At 42.8% G+C, this 23,413-nt stretch overlaps 1 protein-coding gene and 1 pseudogene across 1 annotated transcript in view; one reads left to right on the top strand and one right to left on the bottom strand.

Moving 5' to 3' along the window:
* The window catches only part of LOC126260459 (multiple PDZ domain protein), a 1,565,360-nt gene that overhangs the window by 1,019,283 nt on the left and 522,664 nt on the right, over positions 1–23,413 (top strand). The gene's annotated exons all lie outside the window — the stretch shown is intronic.
* LOC126261063 (5S ribosomal RNA) lies at positions 22,586–22,703 on the bottom strand (annotated as a pseudogene).

The raw sequence follows: 23,413 nt of genomic DNA, 5'->3' as shown, positions 1-23,413 counted from the left end.
AACAATTTTCGACAAACGTCATCTTCAGTGATGAGCCCAACTTCTAATTGAACGGCTACGTCGGATCTGGGGAGACAAGAATCTTCGCATAACACTTCAATAGCCGATGCGTGCACAACGAGCCACAGTTTAGTGTGGATTTTCGGCGAATAGAGGTGATTCGGCCTTACTTTTGCGAGAATTCCGCAGGTAATGCAGTGACGATGAATGGGGTACATTATCACAACACGGTAAATTAATTCCTTTGACCCAAATAGGAGGGCCTGAACCTTGAAAACAACAGGTTCCAGCAAGATGGAACGACCTGTGTTACAGCGCGAATCCCGCGCTTCTTGCTGGAGACATTTCTGTATCGTATAATCTCACGCCACGGGAACATGACGCCGTATGAGCGCCTCATTGCGGAATTCGCTCCATAAATGTGCGAAAATATCAATGAAGATATTGTTTGAAGAATGGGAGTGAATCAACGAAGTTTTGACGGACATTCGTCAAATACTGTTTATTACAAGTAATAATAAAAATATTTTAAAATAAAAATATTTTAACTTTTCAAGTAACTATTGTGTTTTATTCAAAAATTAAATTATGTATTCGCGTCGCAACGTCCTACATCAACCATAGTACGTATTACAGTCGACACAAGCGTTACAGTAAATGGCTATGAGCACTATGGGACTCAACATCTGAGGTCATCAGTCCCCTTGAACTTAGAACTTTAAACTTAAACTTAACTAACCTAAGGAAATCATACACATCCATGCCCGAGGCAGGATTCGAACCTGCGACCGTAGCAGTCACGCGGTTCCGGACTGAAGTGCCTAGAACCGCACGGCCACCGCGGCCGGTGTTACAGTAAATCCTGTTAGGGATTACTCTACCGATGAAATTGTTGGTAATGTGCTCAATACGCTGTCCCCCGTTTCTTGCCACAAATTGAAATCGAGGAACAGCGTGTTCCACAACATGTCGGAGTGTCTTGGGGATTACGTTCAGAATGCGTTGCGTAAGGTGTGCCGTCAGTTCGGCTGAGTTCATCATTGGACCAATGAACACAACCTCCTTCAGATAATCCCGCAACCAGAAGTCACAACGATTAAAATCATGTTATTTGGATGCATGGAAATGACGGCTGACAACTCTAGCATTTCTGAAATGCCTCTGGAGCAGCTGCTTCACTGGCTGTGCAATATACGGAGGAGCGCCATCTTGCTTAGAAATGATCCTACCAACACATCCTCGCTGTTGAAATGTTGGAACGAGGTTGGTGCGCAAAATATTGTCAACAGCGTTTACCAGTGACCGTACAGGTAAAAGAACCAACAGGACTAATCTCCTCGAAAAAATACGGCCCTACGATAAACGATGCATCAACCTGCATCACACGTCACATTTGAAGAATGGGGTGGTACCTGTTGAAGTGGGGACAGATTTTCCATTGCCCATATTCTGCAGTTCTGCATATTGACATATCGTTGCAGATGGAAATGGGCGTCGTCTGTCCGCAGAAAGTTCCACTTCCATGCGAGCAAGAAATTCCAGAGCCGACATCTGCTGTGCTGGCAAGACGGCAGGAAGCAACTCCTGAAGACAAGAGATTTTGTTTGGATAGCAATGCAGGATGTTTCGCAGGATGTTATGCACCGTGTTCACAGGCATATCCAACGTTGGTGCAATTCTCCGTGCACTGGATGTTTCCAGACCATCGCTCGACGCCTCCGCCAGTGCTCTGGCCACAGATTCGACAGACGTCGGATCAACTGGTTTCCTCCCTCTGCCTCATTACACTTCAAAAGACAGTTGGCAGACATTGGACGTATACGTTTTCTCGTACTCTTGAGTGACCGGAAGTTCTGCAGAGATGATGGCGTTCAGTCACCGTTCTTTTAAAAAAGCCTTACCAGCAGTGCGCGATCATTTGCGGAGACAGTCAAGCTGAGCGTCTCGGACGCAAACTATGCAACGCCCGTGTGCCAGGCGTCTGTTTGTGTGCATGCTCTGACGCTTATAGTGCCACCTGTTGTTCAAGTTTTCCTTAAATTTTGTTTTGTTCCATGACGTTTACCCCTGCGTCGATAACATAATGTTCAAATTTGACGTCATTCTGATCTGTGGTTCCCTTTCTAAAGCGTTTTGAAACTGGAACTTTAATTATGGACACCATGTATAGAAAATAAGGGAAGACGATCACTGGAAAGGTTCCCGTGACAAGAGGCGTCGGACAAGTAGACACAATATCACCTAAGTTGTTCACGTGGGCTCAGGCGGGTGTGTTCAAGTATTACCCGGGAGACAGAAAGATATAAACATAGATGGAAAACGTCTCAACCATCTTCGCTTTGTAGCGGAGCGCCGACGGAAATGAATTGTCAGCAATGCTTCAGTAACTCGAAGATGCTTCTAAGGCTTTAGGCCTCCGAATTAACATTCGAAAGACCAAAGGCATGAGCCCTATCAGTATTACGGTTTCCAGCGAAGTACATGGTCCAGAAGTAGGAAATAAATACATTTATCTGAGACATAACATCCAACTTGGAAAAGATAACCAGGCAGCAGAGCTCTCTCGGCGAATTCAATTCACCTTAATGGCACTCGGGAAACTTGGTTACATTCTGCGTAAACCGACTGCCTCTACACCATACATTTGAAAAGGAAGGTTTGACGCATGCATCCTGCCAGTAACAACATACGGACTCGAAACACTACCACTTAAAACAAGGAGTACAAATAGACTCCGTCACTGGGCAACAGAGAGAGCAAATAACTGGAGTGAGTCTGAGAGACTCACAGAGACTTAACAGAACAAATGTAGTATCACAATCTACCCAGCTTGCATTACGTGTTCGGCTCGGTCTTTTCTTGGAATCCAGCAAAGGATTCTCGTGCACCATCCGCACTCAGTTTGCTTAGCTATACTACTGGCCATTAAAATTGCTACACCAAGAAGAAATGCAGATGATAAAGGGGTATTAATTGGACAAATATATTATACTAGAACTGACATGTGATTACATTTTCACGCAATTTGGGTGCATAGGTACTGAGAAATCAGTACCCAGAACCACCACCTCCGGCCGTAATAACGGCCTTGATACGCCTGGGCATTGAGTCAAACAGAGCTTGGATGGCGTGTACAGATACAGCTGCCCATGCAGCTTCAACACGATACCACAGTTCATCAAGAGTAGTGACTGGCGTATTGTGACGAGCCAGTTGCTCGGCCACCATTGACCAGACGTTGGAGAATGTGCTGGGCAGGGCAGCGGTCGAACATTTTCTGAATACCCAGAAAGGCCCATACAGGACCTGCAACATGCGGTAGTGCATTATCCTGCTGAAATGTAGGGTTTCGCAGGGATCGAATGAAGGGTAGAACCACGGGTCGTAACACAGTTGAAATGTAACGTCCACTGTTCAAAGTACGTACGGTCAATGCGAACAATAGGTGACCGAGACCTATAACCAATGGTACCCCATACCATCACGCCGGGTGATACGCCAGTATGGCGATGACGAATACACGCTTCCAATGTGCGTTCACCGCGATGTCACCAAACACGGATGCGACCATCATGATCCTGTAAACAGAACCTGGATTCATCCGGAAAAATGACGTTTTGCCATTCGTGCACCCAGGTTCGTCGTTGAGTACACCATCGCAGCCGCGCGGGATTAGCTGAACGGTCTTCGGCGCTGCAGTCATGAACTTTGCGGCTGGTCCCGGCGGAGGGACTGATGACCTTAGCAGTTAAGTCCCATAAGATTTCATACACGTTTGAACATTTGAACACCATCGCAGGCGCTCCTGTCAGTGATGCAGCGTCAAGGGTAACCGCAGCCATGGTCTCCGAGCTGATAGTCCATGTTGCTGCAAACGTCGTCGAACTGTTCGTGCAGATGGTTGTTGTCTTGCAAACGTCCCCATCTGTTGACTCAGGGATTGAGACGCGGCTGCACGATCCGTTACAGCCATGCGGATAAGATGCCTGTCATCTTGACTGCTAGTGATACGAGGCCGTTGGGATCCAGCACGGCGTTCCGTATTACCCTCCTGAACCCACAGATTCCATATTCTGCTAACAGTCATTGGATCTCAACCAAAGCGAGCAGCAATGTCGCGATACGATAAACCGCAATCGCGGTAGGTTACAATCCGACCTTTATCAAAGTCGGAAACGTGATGGTACGCATTTCTCCTCCTTACGCGAGGCGTCACAATAACGTTTCACCAGGCAACGCCGGTCAACTGCTGTTCGTGTATGAGAAATCGGTTGGAAACTTTCCTCATGTCAGCACGTTGTAGGTGTCGCCACCGGCGCCAACCTCGTGTGAATGCTCTGAAAAGCTATTTATTTGCATGGCACAGCATCGTCTTCCTGTCGGTTGAATTTCGCGTCTGTAGCACGTCATCTTAGTGGTGTAGCAGTTTCAATGGCCAGTAGTGTATATTTCCCGCTCAGGTCCGTTTCATTTTCTCTGCAATCATAATTAGTTGTCTAATTGTTTTCCTTTCTGTTCTCTTCCTTCTCAACATGCTTTTTTTCCATTATACTCAGAGCAACCTTTACTTTTTAAATCATTTCGCATTCGATATCCACGTCTCATTGTTGCATGTCAAAAGTAGTAACACGCAATCACTAAAGGCATTCCTTTTCAATTACATCAAACGCGTGTTATGAGAAGCCCATGTGGTTTATCTAAGTACTCAGAACTCTTTTTACTGTCCCTTTTATTTCTTTTGCTGTCAATCTAGTTTATGTCTTCAACTGTCCTAAATACAAAAGCTCAGTAAATGATTAGATATGTTGTTGTTGTTGTTGTGGTCTTCATTCCTGAGACTGGCTTGATGCAGCTCTCCATGCTACTCTATCCCGTGCAAGCTTCTTCATCTCCCAGTACCTACCGCAACCTACATCCTTCTGAATCTGCTTAGTGTATTCATCTCTTGGTCTCGAAACGTTCCCTGGCAAACTCACGATATTAATAAAATAAAATTTATTTGTACCATATACGCCGCTCTGAGCAATCTGTATATACTGTAATTATTTAACAAAAATATTATTGAATTTTGTGTAAAAGACATTTGTTAATATCGTAATATTTTTTTGTAGTAATATTCTTTCTGTATTTAGGATGGTAATTTTTCTTTATTTATTATGTGATTGTAAAATGTGTCAGTATCTGCGATAACAGAGATGTGAAATTTAGCCAGAGGAGAATAATATTGTCAAATTACAAAGAAATGTTAATAGTCAGCAGTCGTATAAAAGAACCATGTACAGCGTATTCTTTGGTCTTCTCTATGCAGAGGCGAATGCGAGAAGAAGCTGTGTCGATGCGATTCATGAAAGGGTAGATGTCTTTTGTCTCTGTCTAGACTTAGCCGCCATTAGAGGAGGCGTTACGAATTAATGTGAGTTCAATTATTGTTTGATCTAAATATATCAGAATTTATCAAAAGTGTGTATTATTAATGTAAATTAGCTTGCCCATGTCATCTATATTATTTCTTTAAAGAATTTTCAGCATATTTAGCGGTGTTGCTGGGCTGTGCCGTGACCGATCGATTTGCAGCGGCGGCACATTTAAAAAATTGTTCCGCTAAAGAAAAAATCGACCAAACCCGTAAATGGGGAACAGATAGATAAAAATTAACAGTGGATTAAGAAATTGTTCTTCTTTTACAGTGATCCTGAGACTGAAGAATTTTTAACCTAATAATACATTTGTGCATTCGTAGACGGATAGTTAATGTTAGTTAACAATGAAATTTAACAATTTTGGTTCTTTCAAATAGCTTAAATGTATAGCAAAGTAGGTTTGATCAGTGATAATTAAATGTCGGCTTGGCAATAATTAACCATTTTCTGCTAATAGAGATAATCTTGTGTTCTATAGTTAACGCCGGGATAGAATTCAGTAATTATTTAACAAAAAAATCCACTGCATTTAGAAAATGTGTGCCAAGGCCGAATGATATAAAGGATTTAATTCTCAACTAAATATTCTTAATCAGTTAATATGAGTTCACGTAATTTTTAAATGTACGTAATTCTTTTGAAAGTGATTTTTTTATTACCACACGTAAATAAGAGTGAGGTTCTACAACAAAGTTCGCACGCAAAGAAAGTAAGGTAAAGGTAAAGAAAATTAACTTAAAAGCAAAATTTATTATTCTTTAACGAAATTTCATTCAGCATCGATTTCGTTAAAGTCTCCCTCTACGATTTTTACCCTCCACGCTGCCCTCCAATACTAACTTGGTGATCCCTTGATGCCTCAGAACATGTCCTACCAACCGATCCCTTCTTCTAGTCAAGTTGTGCCACAAACTTCTCTTCTCCCCAATCCTATTCAGTACTTCCTCATTAGTTATGTGATCTACCCATCTAATCTTCAGCATTCTTCTGTATCACCACATTTCAAAAGCTTCTATTCTCTTCTTGTCTAAACTATTTATCGTCCATGTTTCACTTCCATACATGGCTACACTCCATACACATACTTTCAGAAACGACTTCCTGACACTTAAATCTATACTCGATGTTAACAAATTTCTTTTCTTCAGAAACGCTTTCCTTGCTATTGCCAGTCTACATTTTATATCCTCTCTACTTCGACCATCATCAGTTATTTTGCTCCCCAAATAGCAAAACTCCTTTACCACTTTAAGTGTCTCATTTCCTAATCTAATCCGCTCAGCATCACCCGATTTAATTCGACTACATTCCATTATCCTCGTTTTGCTTTTGTTGAGGTTCATCTTATATCCTCCTTTCAAGACACTATCCATTCCGTTCAACTGCTCTTCCAAGTCCTTTGCTGTCTCTGACAGAATTACAATGTCATCGGCGAACCTCAACGTTTTTATTTCTTCTCCATGGATTTTAATACCTACTCCGAATTTTTCTTTTGTTTCCTTCACTGCTTGCTCAATATACAGATTGAGTAAAATCGGGGAGAGACTACAACCCTGCATCACTCCCTTCCCAACCACTGCTTCCCTTTCATGTCCCTCGACTCTTATAACTGCCATCTGGTTTCTGTACAAATTGTAAATAGCCTTTCGCTCCCTGTATTTTACCCCTGCCACCTTCAGAATTTGAAAGAGAGTATTCCAGTCAACATTGTCAAAAGCTTTCTCTAAGTCTACAAATGCCAGAAACGTAGGTTTGCCCTTCCTTAATCTTGCTTCTAAGATAAGTCGTAGGGTCAGTATTGCCTCACGTGTTCCAACATTTCTACGGAATCCAAACTGATCTTCCCCGAGGTCGGCTTCTACTAGTTTTTCCATTCGTCTGTAAAGAATTCGCGTTAGTATTTTGCAGCTGTGACTTATTAAACTGATAGTTCGGTAATTTTCACAAATATCAACACCTGCTTTCTTTAGGATTGGAATTATTATATTCTTCTTGAATTCTGAGGGTATTTCACCTGTCTCATACATCTTGCTCACCAGATGGTAGAGTTTTGTCAGGACTGGCTCTCCCAAGGCTGTCAGTAGTTCTAATGGAATGTTGTCTACTCCGGGGGTCTTGTTTCGACTCAGGTCTTTCAGTGCTCTGTCAAACTCTTCACGTAGTATGGTATCTCCTATTTCATCTTAATCTACATCCTCTTCCATTTCCATAATATTGTCCTCAAGTATTTCGCCCTTGTATTGACCCTCTATAGTCTTTGCTAATACGCACAGTTTTCTTTTCTGTGTTTTGTTCACTCTTTAGTACATGCCTAAACGTATGACAAACTAAGCAGAATATTCAAAGTCTTTCGACGTATCTGGAAAGGAAAGTTTATTATCAGAACTTAATACCGTTATTGACTTAGTGCAGTGTGACGTGGATTTTGAATTCGAAAATCATGCAAAAACTTAAGACTGTTCATCAATCAATATCGAGATATTGTATGGACTTCAGAAAATAAGCGACACATATCGTCCTACGCTAAGACCTTTGGGCAACAAAAGTGGCGCATAGTCGGCAGAAATCAGATGTTCCGGGTTTCCTGCAGAAACATTTCTGCTGCGTTGTGGATAACAGGTGCGTCACGGTGGCGGAGTGAAGAGGCGCGGCAACTGGAAACAGGTTAACCGTGAAATTCTGGTAGTATGTGGATCACGTGCTATACAGCGTCCAGACGTAGTAAAATGGTACCAACAATTTGACGAAAGTCGCATACACGTGTGTGCTGCTGCTGCTCGAGAAGTCGAGCTCTTGCACCATGCGATCTCCATCTTTTCGGCAAGCGTAAAGAACTTTTGGCGATACAGAAATTTTACATCCATAAGTACGTTCAAAAAGAGATCCTCGAGTAGCTTCGTGACTAAGGGATCCCAATTAGCAATATTTGGGAGAAGAGTTCCAGTTCCGGTCGAAAGTGCGGGTTTGGAGCTATTTTTAATTTATTTCTCTGGCAGTATGTGCGTGTGGCTTGCACACATAGGCTTTTTAAGATAGAGCAATCCCTTCTTAAGACCGATGAGAAATATTTTCATTTCAGACAGGGAAGAATAGTTAGTTCCATCAGTTAAAGACAGTAAGCATTCGTCATGGCAGATCGGAATAAGAAAATGTTAATAGAATGTTAGTTAACTGTAAGAGCTTCTATGGAAGGTTCAAAGAAATACTCTCACTTACAAATGGTAACAAAGATACTACTAGGAACAGAAAGCTGCCTGAAATCATATATTGTCAATAGTTAAGTTCTAAATTCCGATGAGAGTTATATCGCAATGATACGTTGGAAACCGGTGATGGAAGAGTGATATTGGCTGTAAAAATACGATGTCTAGTAAGGTTAGTACAGATTCCAAATGCGAAATAATTTGGGTGAAGATAAATGTTAAAAGCGGATAAACCGTTATCATCGAAAGACCCCTTACCTCAGGAGTGGCGGAACATTTGGGGGTAAACTTGGTGAAGATTTCGCGTAAATTTGCTAGTCATGTTATGTTTTTAGCTCGGGATTTCAAATTACCAGCTACAGACCGGAAGACAAGTGATTAAGGGGAGTAGTAAAGACAGGTAACAATGTAAAGTCGCTCTAAACATCCGAAAATTACCTTGTGCATCTAATAAGGGAACTGACTCGTGAAGACAACATGCGACGTCTCCTGGTCACTAACAGGCCCGAACCGTTCAATGCAGGTGGCGTAGAACAGGAAGTCAGTTATAAGATGTTTATATTATTTATTTATTTATTTATTTACATGTCAAGTTCCGTAGGACCAAATTGAGGAGAAAATCTCCAAGGTCATGGAACGCATCGCTGGATACGACCGTAAATGTGATTATAAAGAAAGACAGCAAGACATTTCTGTTTAGCAAGAGTGACAAGAAATAGGTTTCAAATTACCAGACCGGTAAACACGAAAAATTCGGCTCGAGGACCGAAAATGTCGAGTATCAGTAGATAAGGTTCAAGAAAGTTTTACAATACGCTTTTGGCAAATATGTGCGAGAAAAGTTGTGAGTGCTGCGGAAGATCCGCCATTGTTCAACAGTCATGTTAGGAAGCTGGTACGAAAACGAGGAGAGCTTCACTGCAAATTTAAACGTGACGAAAACCTCACGGACAAATACTAAACTAAGAAAAATTAAGTGTAATGAGAGGCATGTGTGAAGCGATCAACCAATTCAAAATTAAAATTCTATCGACCGACTTGACAGAAAATCATAAGAATTTTTAGTCTTACGTCCAATCAATAAACAGATTGAAACCATCTATCTAGACACTTCGTGACGATAATGGCATCGAAACGGAGGACGACCTTGATAAGGCCGAAATACTAAACGTCTTTTTCCAAAACTGTTTCACTGCTGAAGATCGTATTGCACTTGGTTCTTTAAATAGTCTCACGAACGTCAGAGTGACAGATATCGAAATAAATGACAACGGTATAAGAAAAAGCAGCAGAAATCGTTCAACAGAGGTAGGGCCACTGGATCTGACGGGATACCAACCAATACGATTCAACATAGAAAATGCGCTGCAGTGTACGGTAGGTCGGCTAAGAGGCGCAGCGTTGCAAGTAATTGGACAAAAGGTGCAAGTCATTAACATTTTCGAACAGGGTCGTCGAACAAAAGCACAAAACTGTAGGCCTATACCTGTGATATCACTATGGTGTAGAATTTTGGAAAATGTTTTATACTCGCGAATTACAACATTTATGAAGGCCAGAAATCACCTCTGTGGGAATCAACGTTTTTGTTGTTGCTGCTGTTAATGTGGTCTTCAGTCCGAAGACAGCTTTGATGCAGCTTTCGATGGTGCCTCATCTTGTACAAGCCCCCTAATCTCCGAGTAACTACCGCAACCGACATCCTTCTGAATCTGCTTACTGTATTCATCTCTTGGTCTCCCTCTACGATTTTTACCTCCCGCAGTTCCTCCCAGTACCAAACTGGTGATCCCTTGATGTCTCAGAATGTGTGCTGTCTACCGATCCCTTCTTCTAGTCAGGTTGTGCTACAAATTGTATTCAGTACCTCCTCATGAGTTATGTGGGCTACCCAACTAATCTTTGCCATTATTTTTAGCACCACATTTCAAAATCTTCTATTCTCTTCTTGTCTAAACTGTTTGTCGTCCATGTTTCACGTCCCAATATGGTTACACTCCATACCAATACTTCCAGAAAAGACTTCCTGACACTTACATCTATATTCGATGTTAACAAATTTCTCTTCTTCAGGAGCGCTTTTCTTGCCATTGCTGGCCTACATTTTATATCCGCTCTACTTCGACCATCATCAGTTATTTTACTACCTAAATACCAAAACTCATCTACTGCTTTAAATGTCTCGTTTCCTAATCCAATTTCCTCAGCATCACCCGATTTAATTCGGCTACATTCAATTAGCCTCATTTTGCTTTTGTTGAATTTTTTCTTGCATTCTCCTTTCAATACACTGTACTTTCCGTTCAAATGAGCTTCCAGGTCCTTTGTGGTCTCTGACAAAATCGCAATGTCGTAGGCAAACCTCAAGGTTTTTATTTTCTTCTCCCTGTAATTTAACTCCTACTCTAGATTTTTCTTTGATTTCATGTACTGCTTGCTCAATGTACAGATTGAATAACATCGGGGATAGACTACAACCCTGTCTCCCTCCGTTCTCAGTCACTGCTTCCCTTTCACGCCCCTAGACTCTTATAATTGCCGTCGGTTTCTGTACAAGTTGTAAATAGCCTTTCCTTCCCTGTATTTTATCCCTGCTACCTTCAGAAAGTCAAAGAGAGTATTCCAGTCAACAATGTCCAAAGCTTTCGCTGAATCTGCAAATACCATAACCTTAGGTTTTGTCTATCCTTAACCTATCTGCTAAGATAAATCTTAGGGTCAGTATTGCCCCGCGTGTTCTTACGTATCTCCGGAATTCAAACTAATCCTCCCCGAGGTTGGCTTCTACCATTTTTTGCATTCTTCTGTAAAGAATTCGTGTTAGTATTTTGCAGCGTGATTTATTAAACTGATCGTTTGGTAATATTCACAAGGTGTCAGCACCTGGTTTCTTTGGAATTGAAATTATTATATTCTCCTCGAATTCTGAGGATAATTCGCCTGTCTCAAACATGTTTCACACCAGATATAAGAGTTTTTGCCGTGGTTGGTTCTCCCAATGCTGTCAGTAGCTCTGATGGAATGTCGTCTGCTCCTGAGGCCTTGTTCCCTCTTACGTCTCTGAGTGCTCTGTAGCATATCTCCCATCTCATCTTTATCTACGTCCTCTTCCATTTCTATTGCCCTTACGTACATTTCCCTAGTAGAGACGCCCTATATACTCCTTTCACCTTCCACCTTTCAGCTTTCCGTTCTGCGCTTAGGACTGGTTTTCCATATGAGCTCTTGATATTCATACAGTTGCTACTCTTTTCTCCAAAGGCCTCTTTAATTTTACTGTAGGCGGTATTATCTTTCCCCTAGTGATACATACTTCTAAATCCCTACATTTTTTCTCCAGCCATTTGTGCTTAGCCATTTTACACATACTGTCAGTCTCATTTTGTAGGCTTTTGTGTTCCCTGCCTCCTGATTAATTTACTGCATTTTTATGTTTTCTCCTTTCATAAAGTAGTTTCAATATCTCCTGTGTTATCCAAGGATTTCTGCTAGATCTTGTATTTTTACCTATTTGATCCTCTGCTGCCCTCACTATTTCATCTCTAAAAACTAATCATTCGTCATGTGCCATATTCCTTTCCCCTGTATTGTCAGTCGTTAGCTAATGCTCAGTGTGAAACTCTCAACAAACTATAGTTCTTTCAACTTATCCAGGTCCGTCTCCTTAATTTCCTACCTTCACGTCTTGTGCCATATTCCTTTGCCCTGTATTGTCAGTCGTTAGCTAATGCTCAGTGTGAAACTCTCAACAAACTATAGTTCTTTCAACTTATCCAGGTCCGTCTCCTTAATTTTCTACCTTCACTGCACTTTCTTCAGTTTTTAATCTACAGTTCATAACCAGTAAAGTGCGGTGAGAGTCCACATCTGCCCCTCGAAATTACTTACAATTTAAAATGTGGTTCCGAAATCCCTTTCTTGTCATTGTGTAATCAGTCTGAAATCTTCCGGTATCTCCACGTCTCTTCGACATGTGGAATCTGCTTTCATAATTCTTAAACTAGTTGTTAGCGATGATTAAATTATGCACTGTGCGAAATTCTGCTAGGAAGCCCTTCCTCTTTCATTCCTTTTCCCCAGTCCATATTCACCCACTATTTTTCCTTCTCTTCCTTTTCCTGCCATTGAATTCCAGTCCTTCATCGCTATAAAATTTTCGCCTCCCTAAAGTAGCTGAATAATTTCTTTTATCTCATCATACATTTCTCCAATCTGTTAATCATCTACGGAGCTCTTTGGCATATAAACTTGTACTACAATCAACATGGGTTTCGAAAACAGCTATCACGTGAACCATGCCTGCTCTGTCGTCACGAGACTCTTGACAGCAGTAGACACCGGCGCCAAGGTTGATGCCATGTTCCTCCACTTTCGGAAGGCGTTCGATACAGTTCCATACTGCCGCCTAAAGAAGAAAATACGAGTGACAGAATATTAGGCTTGCTCCGTGATTGGGTTGAAGAGTGCCTAGCAAACTGGACATGCATGTCGTTCTGAACGAAGAGAAGTCTTCTGAAGTAGAAGAAGCTTCGGCCGTATACCAAGGAAGTCGTGTAAGATCATTCCTTTTCCCAATATATGTAAATGACGTAGTCGATAACATCGGAAATTCCGTGATATTTTTCGTGGTCGTTACTGTCGTATACAGGTAAATTGCAACGCTAGAAAATTGTAAAAAATGACTCTGAGCACTATGGAACTTAACATCTATGGTCATCAGTCCTCTAGAACTTACAACTACTTACACCTAACTAACCTAAGGACATCACACAGCCCGCATCTCGTGGTCGTGCGGTAGCGTTCTCGCTTCCCACGCCCGGGTTGCCGGGTTCGATTCCCGGCGGGGTCAGGGATTTTCTCTGCCTCGTGATGGCTGGGTGTTGTGTGCTGTCCTTAGGTTAGTTAGGTTTAAGTAGTTCTAAGTTCTAGGGGACTTATGACCACAGCAGTTGAGTCCCATAGTGCTCAGAGCCATTTTGACATCACACACATCCATGCCCGAGGCAGGATTCGAACCTGCGACCGGAGCGGTCACGCGGTTCCAGACTGAAGCGCCTAGACCGCACGGCCACACCGGCCGGCCAGAAAATTGTAAAGAAATGCAAGACGACCTGCAGAGAATCGATGCTTGGTGCAAGGATTGCCAATGTACTCTCAACATAAAGAAATTTGACGCATTCTGCGTAAATAAGCAGAAAAACGCTTTATTGTATGATTACACGAATGCAGAACCACCACTGAAAGCTCTTACACTCATAAAATACACTCCTCGAAATTGAAATAAGAACACCGTGAATTCATTGTCCCAGGAAGGGGAAACTTTGACACATTCCTGGAGTCAGATACATCACATGATCACACTGACAGAACCACAGGCACATAGACACAGGCAACAGAGCATGCACAATGTCGGCACTAGTACACTGTATATCCACCTTTCGCAGCAATGCAGGCTGCTATTCTCCCATGGAGACGATCGTAGAGATGCTGGATGTAGTCCTGTGGAACGGCTTGCCATGCCATTTCCACCTGGCGCCTCAGTTGGACCAGCGTTCGTGCTGGACGTGCAGACCGCGTGAGACGACGCTGCATCCAGTCCCAAACATGCTCAATGGGGGACAGATCCGGAGATCTTGCTGGCCAGGGTAGTTGACTTACACCTTCTAGAGCACGTTGGGTGGCACGGGATACATGCGGACGTGCATTGTCCTGTTGGAACAGCAAGTTCCCTTGCCGGTCTAGGAATGGTAGAACGATGGGTTCGATGACGGTTTGGATGTACCGTGCACTATTCAGTGTCCCCTCGACGATCACCAGTGGTGTACGGCCAGTGTAGGAGATCGCTCCCCACACCATGATGCCGGGTGTTGGCCGTGTGTGCCTCGGTCGTATGCAGTCCTGATTGTGGCGCTCACCTGCACGGCGCCAAACACGCATACGACCATCATTGGCACCAAGGCAGAAGCGACTCTCATCGCTGAAGACGACACGTCTCCATTCGTCCCTCCATTCACGCCTGTCGCGACACCACTGGAGGCGGGCTGCACGATGTTGGGGCGTGAGCGGAAGACGGCCTAACGGTGTGCGGGACCGTAGCCCAGCTTCATGGAGACGGTTGCGAATGGTCCTCGCCGATACCCCAGGAGCAACAGTGTCCCTAATTTGCTGGGAAGTGGCGGTGCGGTCCCCTACGGCACTGCGTAGGATCCTACGGTCTTGGCGTGCATCCGTGCGTCGCTGCGGTCCGGTCCCAGGTCGACAGGCACGTGCACCTTCCGCCGACCACTGGCGACAACATCGATGTACTGTGGAGACCTCACGCCCCACGTGTTGAGCAATTCGGCGGTACGTCCACCCGGCCTCCCGCATGCCCACTATACGCCCTCGCTCAAAGTCCGTCAACTGCACATACGGTTCACGTCCACGCTGTCGCGGCATGCTACCAGTGTTAAAGACTGCGATGGAGCTCCGTATGCCACGGCAAACTGGCTGACACTGACGGCGGTGGTGCACAAATGCTGCGCAGCTAGCGCCATTCGACGGCCAACACCGCGGTTCCTGGTGTGTCCGCTGTGCCGTGCGTGTGATCATTGCTTGTACAGCCCTCTCGCAGTGTCCGGAGCAAGTATGGTGGGTCTGACACACCGGTGTCAATGTGTTCTTTTTTCCATTTCCAGGAGTGTACTTAGGAGTATGCACACGTAGCAATCTGAAGTGGAGCAACCACATAACCTTAACCGCAGGTAAACCAAATGCCAGTCTCAGATATGTGGAAGAATCCTCAGGAAACGTAGTCCACCCACAAAGGAGATAGCTTACGAAACCGTCGTTCGACCAGTGCTTGAGTATTGCTCGTCGGTACGGGATCCGCACCAGATAGGTTTGACACAGGAAAGAGAGGAGATCCAAAGAAGAGCAACACGTTTCGTTATAGGTTCATTCACTAAGCACGAAAGCGTCATGGAAGATGCTCAGCTGATTCCAGTGGCAGATGCTGCAAAAGGCGTTCTGCATCACAGTGTAGTTTACTGTTAAAATTCGAAGACCGCACATTCCTAGGAGAGTCAACCAATATATTGCTATTTCCTACGTATATCTCGAAAAAAGACCACGAAAGGTGCAGACGAAGATATACGTTCCAGACAAAAAGGTGCAAACCCAGTAGGTGTTCAAATCGATGGCTTTTTCAGCATGTGCAGTGTACCGCGGGGAACCGATGACCTGAAAATACTACTTTCTTATGTATTTTTCATTCTCTAGGTGGATCAGGATGCTCGAGTAATGACCCATTACAGATTTAAGGAGTTTTCAGCCAAATACCAGGCTAACTGCTAGCGGTGCAGAGCGAGTCCTAGTTGTGAATATTTGGGAGCGGATTTCCAGTTCCTACGTTTTCCCCCAACCGGGGGAGCCTTCTCGAAAACCTTGATCAGAACCATTTCTGGTTTTGATTTCACGAGCAGTGTAACATAAGAAAAGGAAAAATGAGACAGTACTGTATTAAAAAAAAAAACTTTAGTACAACGCTATAAATATTCCAACAATAGCTCTATAAATAACAACAAAACAAAATAAGTTATTCATATTGAGTGCTGTAATGTGCAATTTGTAAGTAGTACTAGGAATTAACGCAATAACTATGTAAAGAATACGGAGGATGCAATGGGGAAGGTTACACAGTCAAATGATATGTGTACAAGTCAGTGGTCATTGGTAGCGTGTGAAGATTCTTTCATCATAGAATAAAAAGTATTGAAAGCAAAATTATGCCAACCTAATATATTTCAGAATGTGTAATGTTTACAAGGTAAATCTAGGACACAACATCAAAGTAAATTGTACGTTTTACATGGATTCGGGAAGGAGATAGGTTTTGTCGTTTTCGAAGGAACCATCGTGGCATTGGTTTGAAGAGATGTAGGGAAACCTTCGCTGTCTTGACGGTTAACTGATTCCGGGTACGAGTCCGTATCCTACCGCTGTTCACTATCGCTTGGTTAATACATATTGGAGATGAATTTTTAAAATTAAGTGTAATGTTCAATAACTACTGCAAGAAACAGCCTCAGGTTCCAACAGGTATTGTGGAAAGATTGGCAAGAGCAAGTAGGGCGCGTTTGAGTTTAAAATTATTCTTAAAATCATAAACTGCTCTCAGAGAGTTAGACTCGTAGGTATGGTAAAAGGAAGAAGACTGTGCCGTTCCCTTTGAGGTCACCACGTGCTTGTAATCTGCCACGAATGGCTCATCATCCGTATTGAGAAAATTACAGCAGTTATATCATTGACCCCAGTGACAGTTCCATTTTCGTTGTCATCCTCTTTGTATCCAGCTAAATACAGCTTCGCCAAGTTAAGATGATCAGATTCCACTTTCCATTTACTAGATGATTATTTCCACGTTCACAACGTCTCACTACGATTTGGAGAGTTGCGGTCCCAATATTGACATATATTTGAAAAACGATTACTCTGTGAGTAGGGGACTGTTTTAAGCAAAAGTCCTGTCACTTCATTTTTTAAATAATGTTGTTGTCTTTCACCGCCAATAACTAAGTGCGGAAGTGGTCCTTTTTTAATGCAGAATTTGCTCCTTTCTATGTCGGAGAACCCCCCCATGAACCATGGACCTTGCCGTTGGTGGGGAGGCTTGCGTGCCTCAGCGATACAGATGGCCGTACCGTAGGTGCAACCACAACGGAGGGGTATCTGTTGAGAGGCCAGACAAACATGTGGTTCCTGAAGAAGGGCAGCAGCCTTTTCAGTAGTTGCAGGGGCAACAGTCTGGATGATTGACTGATCTGGCCTTGTAACATTAACCAAAACGGCCTTGCTGTGCTGGTACTGCGAACGGCTGAAAGCAAGGGGAAACTACAGCCGTAATTTTTCCCGAGGACATGCATCTTTACTGTATGATTAAATGATGATGGCGTCCTCTTGGGTAAAATATTCCGGAGGTAAAATAGTCCCCCATTCGGATCTCCGGGCGGAGACTACTCAAGAGTACGTCGTTATCAGGAGAAAGAAAACTGGCGTTCTACGGATCGGAGCGTGGAATGTCAGATCCCTTAATCGGGCAGGTATATTAGAAAATCTAAAAAGGGAAATGGATAGGTTAAAGTTAGATATAGTGGGAATTAGTGAAGTTCGGTGGCAGGGGGAACAAGACTTTTGGTCAGGTGATTACAGGGTTATAAATACAAAATCAAATAGGGGTAATGCAGGAGTAGGTTTAACAATGAATAAAAAAAATAGGAGTGCGGGTTAGCTACTACAAACAGCATAGTGAACGCATTATTGTGGCCAAGATAGACACAAAGCCCATGCCTACTACAGTAGTACAAGTTTATATGCCAACTAGCTCTGCAGATGATGAAGAAATTGATGAAATGTATGACGAGATAAAAGCAATTATTCAGGTAGTGAAGGGAGACGAAAATTTAATAGTCATGGGTGACTGGAATTCGTCAGTAGGAAAAGGGAGAGAAGGAAACATAGTAGGTGAATATGGATTGGGGGGAAGAAATGAAAGAGGAAGCCGCCTTGTAGAATTTTGCACAGAGCATAACTTAATCATAGCTAACACTTGGTTCAAGAATCATAAAAGAAGGTTGTATACCTGGAAGAATCCTGGAGATACTAAAAGGTATCAGATAGATTATATAATGGTAAGACAGAGATTTAGGAACCAGGTTTTAAATTGTAAGACATTTCCAGGGACAGATGTGGATTCTGACCACAATCTATTGGTTATGAACTGCAGATTGAAACTGAAGACACTGCAAAAAGGTGGGAATTTAAGGAGATGGGACCTGGATAAACTGAAAAAACCAGAGGTTGTAGAGAGTTTCAGCAAGAGCATAAGGGAACAATTGACAGGAATGGGGGAAAGAAATACAGTAGAAGAAGAATGGGTAGCTCTGAGGGATGAAGTAGTGAAGGTAGCAGACGATCAAGTAGGTAAAAAGACGAGGGCTAATAGAAATCCTTGGGTAACAGAAGAAATATTGAATTTAATTGATGAAAGGAGAAAATATAAAAATGCAGTAAATGAAGCAGGCAAAAAGGAATACAAACGTCTCAAAAATGAGATCGACAGGAAGTGCAAAATGGCTAAGCAGGGATGGCTAGAGGACAAATGTAAGGATGTAGAGGCCTGTCTCACTAGGGGCAAGATAGATACTGCCTACAGGAAAATTAAAGAGACCTTTGGAGAGAAGAGAACCACTTGTATGAATATCAAGAGTTCAGATGGAAACCCAGTTCTAAGCAAAGAAGGGAAAGCATAAAGGTGGAAGGAGTATATAGAGGGTCTATACAAGGGCGATGTACTTGAGGACAATATTATGGAAATGGAAGAGGATGTAGATGAAGACGAAATGGGAGATAAGATACTGCGTGAAGAGTTTGACAGAGCACTGAAAGACCTGAGTCGAAACAAGGCCCCGGGAGTGGACAACATTCCATTAGAACTACTGACGGCCTTGGGAGAGCCAGTCATGACAAAACTCTACCATCTGGTGAGCAAGATGTATGAGACAGGCGAAATACCCTCAGACTTCAAGAAGAATATAATAATTCCAATCCCAAAGAAAGCAGGTGTTGACAGATGTGAAAGTTACCGAACTATCAGTTTAATAAGTCACAGTTGCAAAATACTAACGCGAATTCTTTACAGACGAATGGAAAAACTGGTAGAAGCGCACCTCGGGGAAGATCAGTTTGGATTCCGTAGAAATGTTGGAACACGTGAGGCAATACTAACCTTACGACTTATCTTAGAAGCTAGATTAAGAAAAGGCAAACCTACGTTTCTAGCATCTGTAGACTTAGAGAAAGTTTTTGACAATGTTAACTGGAATACTCTCTTTCAAATTCTGAAGGTGGCAGGGGTAAAATACAGGGAGCGAAAGGCTATTTACAATTTGTACAGAAACCAGATGGCAGTTATAAGAGTCGAGGGATATGAAAGGGAAGCAGTGGTTGGGAAGGGAGTAAGACAGGGTTGTATCCTGTCCCCGATGTTATTCAATCTGTATATTGAGCAAGCAGTAAAGAAAACAAAAGAAAAATTCGGAGTAGGTATTAAAATTCATGGAGAAGAAGTAAAAACTTTGAGGTTTGCCGATGACATTGTAATTCTATCAGAGACAGCAATGGACTTGGAAGAGCAGTTGAACGGAATGGACAGTGTCTTGAAAGGAGGATATAAGATGAACATCAACAAAAGCAAAACGATGATAATGGAATGTAGTCAAATTAAATCGGGTGATGCTGAGGGAATTAGATTAGGAAATGAGATACTTAGAGTAGTAAAGGAGTTATGCTATTTAGGGAGTAAAATAACTGATGATGGTCGAAGTAGAGAGGATATAAAATGTAGACTGGCAATGGCAAGGAAATCGTTTCTGAAGAAGAGAAATTTGTTAACATCGAGTATAGATTTAAGAGTCAGGAAGTCGTTTCTGAAAGTATTTGTATGGAGTGTAGCCATGTATGGAAGTGAAACATGGACGATAACTAGTTTGGACAAGAAGAGAATAGAAGCTTTCGAAATGTGGTGCTACAGAAGAATGCTGAAGATAAGGTGGGTAGATCACGTAACTAATGAGGAGGTACTGAATAGGATTGGGGAGAAGAGAAGTTTGTGGCACAACTTGACTAGAAGAAGGGATCGGTTGGTAGGACATGTCCTGAGGCATCAAGGGATCACAAATTTAGCATTGGAGGGCAGCGTGGAGGGTAAAAGTCGTAGAGGAGACCAAGAGATGAGTACACTAAGCAGATTCAGAAGGATGTAGGTTGCAGTAGGACTGGGAGATGAAGAAGCTTGCACAGGATAGAGTAGCATGGAGAGCTGCATTAAACCAGTCTCAGGACTGAAGACCACAACAACAACATGTCGGAGAACGTTTAAGTTTTTAACAGAGAAGATCGTTGTTATTTTTAATGGTACACTTATGAATGTCCCTGTTATTTTTAAATAGTTTTTAATTAAAATGAAGAAGGGAAAAATGTACTGCGTGGTTTTCTTAACGCCCAGAGTTAACTAATTAGTTGTCTGCAAGCGATTTAGTTCGTGCATCACAAGTTACACATTTTTGTGTGCACTGATGCCTTGTATTTAAATGTAAATTCAACACAAACCGTAATTTATATGACCACGATGACTGGAAACATGCATGTCAAATTAACATCGAGATATTTTCAGCAGTCAAACACAGTGAAAGATCTCGTAAGAAGACGTAAAAATCTTGGGTTTCAAGTTAAAGTTCTTGTCCGAATACAAAATAAGAAATTAGAAATTTTATTTACAATGTTGTTCTGCACCCATGCTCTGTAAATGAAGTTAAAAGATACTTCAAACGGGACCGTCTGTGTTTTGTTTTTCCTCCTTTATTTGAGAAAATTAATCAGTTTTTATTCTGAAAATTTCTTTAATTATATCCCAGTATCCCGTCTCTGATAGCGCTGCATCATCAGTAGAGTGTCTGTAGCAGGAATATCTGATGCGTAAAACAGAATTTTGTTCCCAAGGTTGTTTAGGGTACAGTGCAGAAGTTTCTCTAAGAACCCCTTGCACATCGCCCATTCAGTCTCCTCCATGCGGTTTCCATATTTTTGGTATCGTCCATACATTCTCTTCCATGCGGTTTCCACGTGGCCGTCGATTTCCTTCGGACGAAGAGGTGCACTCCTGGGCACAGTCATGGTACCGTAGGCAACAGCACTTCCCATGAAGGCAATGATGGTCTCGTCTCGCAATGGGATGAATGTGTTAGCAGTTGTGGAGATTACATTTCAAATAACGGACAGTTTACTTTTTCTCCATCTGTCTATTGTTTACATGGCTTTTGACAATGTTCGTGACAGTGGGCAACTGGATGCTCTTCATGACGCCTCCAATCCCCCTCGGACAAAATCTGTGTACCCCATCTGTCTCCGTCTAGAGTAAATGTCATGTTCGAGTCTAAGGAAGTTTTATAAGTGGTTGAGTAGCGTGTATTTGAGGCGAGACGTCGGTACCAGTTCGGTATTTAGCTAGTTGGGAGTGGGAAACCGCCTAAAAACAACCTTCAGGTTGGTCGGCTCGTCTCTAATCCGCGAGGCGGTTTGATCCGGGGCAACCTAGTCTCTACGAATCCCGGAAGCGGTCCGCAAACGCGTTCGGTTTGTAAATATGTGGCCTTACTGTCACATGATATTAACTCTTTTTTTACTCTGAATTCGAGCCTTAAAGCAGTTCTTTCAGGCGTGGTAACTGGAATTGTTCCCATGTGAAACTTACTTACTTTTTCTCTCTTGACGAATTTCGTTTCGCGTCCGTAGTAGTAACAACTACTCACCATGGCTCTTACTAATAATAAATAACGTAAGTCGCATCAGAATTGCAGTTTCGTGTTGGCGACATCAGCAGTACACTATGCTCACTCCGTAGGTACTACTACTCTATGGTAGAGAGAAATATTTACGAGTCATCAGCGAGATATTATATATCAGTGAATAACAATGTATCTGATATCAATTCTAGTGGTAGGTGTGGAATGATTCATCCCTTCGCGGAAGGTGATCGCACAAACAAATGAGTGGGCGCTGCCTGAAGGGACATGTGCTTACTTTTACTTAAATGTAAGATAGACGAATTATTATTCATACCTTTTAAAAAAATTGTTTATATAGCCAAGATTGTTAAACTTATTCACAATCCATGTTTGCAGTGTGTCCTTATTAAAGTACTATAAGACTTAACGAAACTCCTTCCGAACAGGCCATGATGTCCCAACGATACCGACCGGCCACCGTGTCATCCTCAGCCCACAGGCGTCAAGGGATCCGGGTATGGAGGAGCATTTGGTCAGCACACCTCGCTCCCGGCCGCATGTCAGTTTCCGAGACCGGAACTACTACTTCTCAACCAAGTAGTTCCTGACTTTGCCTCCCAAGCGATGAGTGCACCCCGCTTGTCAACAGCACTCGGCAGACCGGATGGTCACCCATTCAAGTGCTAGCCCAGCCCGACAGCGCTTAACTTCGATGATCTGACGGGAACCGGTGTTACCACTGCGGCAAGGCCGTTGGCCTTTATATGACTTATAGGTTTAAATTCCGTTCGAGTGAATAAACCGGCTTTGAAGAATCTTATTCTTCACAGGGGTAGTAAACCGTTCTTGATAGCGTTATGTTATCCAGATATTTAGAAAAATTTGTTTGTAGTGCATCTAGTCAATAATTACACTCAAAGAATTATCAAGATGGGGTGGAAATCGGCAGATGTAATGTACATGCACAAAAAAAACGAATAATAACTGTTTCAGAAAAATCGGATGATTTATTCAGGAGAAAGAGGGTCACAAACTCACCATGTCAGTAACGCGTTGGTACATTTCTGTTCCTCATGCAAGCAATTATTCGGCTTGCTAAATGTTCACCTGAGGGATATTGTGCCGAGTTCTGTCCAATTGATGAGTTAGTTCGTCAAAATCTCGAGATGGTTTGAGGGCCCTGCCCATGATGCTCCAAACGTTTCCAATCGGAGAGAGATCCGGCGATCTTGCTGGCAAAGGTAGGGTTAAGCAATCACGAAAACAAGCAGTAGAAACACTCGCCGTGTGCGGACGGGCATTATATTACTGACATGTAAACCCGGGATAGTTTACCGCGGAGGGCAGCAACTCGGGGCGTAGAATATTATCGGCGTATCGCTGGGGTGGAACGGTGTCGCGGACGACAGCCAAAGGGGTCATGCTATGAAAAGAAATGGCACCCCAGCAGGCGACAATCAGTCTGGTG

This window comes from Schistocerca nitens, chromosome 5, assembly GCF_023898315.1.
Source record: "Schistocerca nitens isolate TAMUIC-IGC-003100 chromosome 5, iqSchNite1.1, whole genome shotgun sequence".
Classification (NCBI taxonomy): domain Eukaryota; kingdom Metazoa; phylum Arthropoda; class Insecta; order Orthoptera; family Acrididae; genus Schistocerca; species Schistocerca nitens.
Note: the sequence above shows the minus strand (reverse complement) of the source record. Positions and strands in the feature narration are given on the sequence as shown.